The sequence below is a fragment of the Anoplophora glabripennis genome, unplaced genomic scaffold, assembly GCF_000390285.2.
Source record: "Anoplophora glabripennis isolate ALB-LARVAE unplaced genomic scaffold, Agla_2.0 scaffold124, whole genome shotgun sequence".
Taxonomy (NCBI): Eukaryota; Metazoa; Arthropoda; class Insecta; order Coleoptera; family Cerambycidae; genus Anoplophora; species Anoplophora glabripennis.
In genome coordinates, this window is record NW_019416267.1 from 931,234 (window position 1) to 935,079 (window position 3,846).

The window sequence follows — 3,846 nt, forward strand, 5'->3', positions numbered from 1 at the left end:
AAACGTGATCTTGGAGAATGTTTTCGATATACCAGTCACTGGTCATTCGTCCAATGACTTCCACGAGTTCGGTGCGTCCCTCCCAACTTATGCCTCCGCAAAGCATTATGCCGCCACCTCCAAAACTAACAGTCTGTATGAGATTGCAGCTGTTATATCGTTCTCCAACTCTTCTATAGACGTGATTTCGTCCATCTGGCTTCCATAATTGTATTCTAGTCTCATCAGTGAACAGAACATTTTTCCAATTCTCGATATCCCACTGAATATGCGTTCTGGCAAATTCTAATCGCTGAGTTTTGTGATTTTGGAGAAGTCGTGGAACTTTGGCAGGCCGTCTTGGCTTTAAACCTATTTGTTTCATTCTTCGTCTAACAGTTTTCGAACTAACATTAACTTGTCTAACATTTAATAACTCATTTTTGAGGTGTGTGGATATCAATGTGCGATTTCGGGCAGAAGTAAGGATCAAAAACCGGTCATCAATTGCTGTTGTACACCTTTTGCCCCCTTGACCAGGCCTTCGCACAAATTCTCCAGTCTCTTGATACCTTTTTAAAATATTCGATACTGTAGATTGACCTCTCCTGAGACGTAGTGCAATATCTTTTTGTCTATACCCTTCTTCATGTAGAATTATAATTTGCGCCGCCTCAGCTTCACTGCAGTGTCTTACTGGTGGCATATTTTATTTTTAAATAGAGGAAACAACAAATTAAAAGCTAAGCTTCACTACAAATAACTTAATTCACTAGGTTTCTTGAATTATGTGAGGAATTTTTAAGTGACAATACGCGTGATATAAAATAACTCCATTAAAATGAATTAATTGTCAAAACATTATAAAACAATTGAGTGTATTCACCTACTAAATGAATAATATCAACACATATACAGGGTGTCCGGTAAGTACCTCCTAATCTCTCGGAAGTCTATAGGGCAGGTCAAAATAAAACTAGTCCTTCCTATAATTTTTTTCCTAATGTGCCCCCTAACGGAGTTATGGGAGGTCAAAGGGGTACCTAGAAATTAACGTTTAGGGTTATAACTTTGAAACCACCCTGTATATTTTAATAAAATTTTCGTACGTTGTATTACACATGGAGCTCTACGATNCCTATCTTGAAGATAAAACATGCGTGCCCGAACTTGTAATGCCACATCGCCTAATAATTCAGGCAACCGGTTCTCCAAAAAGTCAGCATATGTTGGTCCATTTAGTCGTCCTTCAAAGAAATAGAGACCCACAAGTACATCGCCTATTATGCCAGCCCAAACGTTTACTGAGAATCGATGTTGAAAATGAGTTTCCCTAATCGTGTGAGGATTTTCATCGGCCCATATGTACATATTAAGGAAATTCACTTCAGCACGGGTAAATGTCGCCTCGTCTGTTACACAAACATAAGCAGGAAAGTCTACTTGATTGGCGCACTGCCGTAAAAACCATCTGCAAAAACGCATTCGTTGATCACAATCCGGGGGTAAAATCTGTTGAACTGGTTGCAGATGATAGGGGAGCAATAGCTGGCGCCTTAATATGCAATGTACGGTACGAGATGATGTTCCTACTTGCTCTGCGAGTCGTCGAGTACTAATTGTGGGGTCTTCGTAAAAATTTTCCAACATTGCATCTTCAACATTAAGGTTCACTTGCTGACCACGTCCTTCTCCTTGAGAAATAACACTTCCCGTATCTCGCAAGCCGCTGAACGCACTGTAGGATTGTTTTTGCACGTGTGGGGGGGGGGGGGGTGACGTTGTGGTCATCGTTCCCGGTATAACCTAGTCGCCACGAGCGCATTTTCTCCGGCTGCACCATACACTAATATCATAATGATACGTTTGGAAATAGTAAATGCATTGTTTTCTCGGTTCATTGTAAAACTAGTTTGTGCACAAACTAAAAAAATTAAACAAAGTAAGAAATAAAAATCTCGTTTTTAATGTAATCGGCACGCTATTCTTATTTTTTACTTATAAAAATTGCTACACTGACTATCGTGGAATTACAAAATAAAAACTTTTGTCTGGAATCTTTCACTTTTTAACACTGATGGGTAGATGGACGATGCTTAATATTTAATAATTAAGTGAATAATGAATTCAATACAAATACAAAATCACGTGACTGCACAAATTTTTTGACAATGTAACCTAACCTTCTTTTAGTATTACTAGTATTAGATTATATCGACTTAAATTATAATGTTGCATCTCGGGTCGCATAAAAACATTTCCAAAGTTTTTAATAAATAACAACACAGGGTCGGCCTTCATTTTCGCTGAATAAATGAACTTTAATTTACAAAAAATAAAAACGGGAAGATAGAACTTTTTCGTATAGGAGTTTTCTATTACAAATATCATCAGGAAGCTGTAGTTTAATTTTTATAGATTATACACGCCACACCCTGTATATGGTTTTATCTATAACTGTCCAAGACTTTTACATATATCGACTAAGAAAATATACTGAAAATCTCAGTTTTTCATTGTGCTGAAGATGTTACAATAAGGGTGACGAAACGTCGGCAAAGAAAAAATTACTGTGTTTTCTTTGAGTTTTGGTCTTAATTCCCACCAATGATTACCAACAATCTATGTAGCATATATCTCGTTCATACAACGCTGAAATCTTGCTCTTGAGTAAAACTACTTTGTTATACTAGTTAGACTTTATAATACATCTAGGCTTGCCATTGGAAATATACATCAGGTTTCTCCGTGTAACGGGGAAACTACTGGACATAAGTGTATGGCAATGGCGGCTAGAGATACTCAACTGTGGCCGGTGGATTCGAAGATTGTGGCAGCCGGGCGCCTAATCACGTCTAATTAAGGGCTGCGGTTTGATCGCTGCACATTTAACGGTCTGATCCACAGTTGCTACCATTTCCACGATACATATTGTATGCTAAAGTGTATTTTATGTATATCCGAAACCCCAAGTTCAGTAGTATTATTCTGGTGCGGAATTAATAAACTTCGGAAAGGAACGAATTAAATACATAAATACTAGTCCAATTAAATAAGCCTTTAAATCGAAATTTTGGTCAACTTGCCTGAATTTTTGATATGAGTTAGTTTGAGGTATATTATAACAATAAGTGACAGTAATTTTTTGTTCAACTCCCATGAAAACAGATAAAACAAAGGGTTTTTTCAAGATAACTCAAAACGGGTAAGGGCTAGAAAAAGTTTCGTATAAAAGTTGTAAAGCATACAATTCTACATAAAAATGGCCTCTTGACTTTTTCTTGTACTATTCAAATTAACAGAGTTAGGGAGGCTAGAAGTTAAGGGAAGATTTCAGAAATTTAAAAAAATCATAACAAGCAGAAAAACGAATGAATTTTGTATTTTTTTTCAATCTACTCTAAAAAATGTAAAGAGACACGTATTTTTTTTATCGGCGGAAAAACATATTTACGGGGTGAAATACACCCTCAAAGTTCGCCCCCCAAAACAGTTTTTTCAAAATTTCTGGGGTTCTAATCAATATTTTGAAATGAAACAAAATGGAAATTACTTATGATAAAAAACAAATATTTCGCAAGTGATTCCGTGTTTGGGGGTTGCTACCCTTATTTTTTATTTCAGAAAAACTATATTTTTTATTTATAAAAAAATCATATTTACTCAAAAAGAATTAAAAATATGATTTATGTAAACAAATTGACAAAATTAAATTGACCTGTTTCGAGGTTTTCGTTAAAATTTCTGTTTAAGGGGGTGAACAACAAATTTGAAATTGTTATCTCTTATTAAAAATTAAAAAACATATCTATTTCTCTGAAAAGAAAGGTTACATTTTTTAGATTAGATCGAAAAAAAAATTACAAA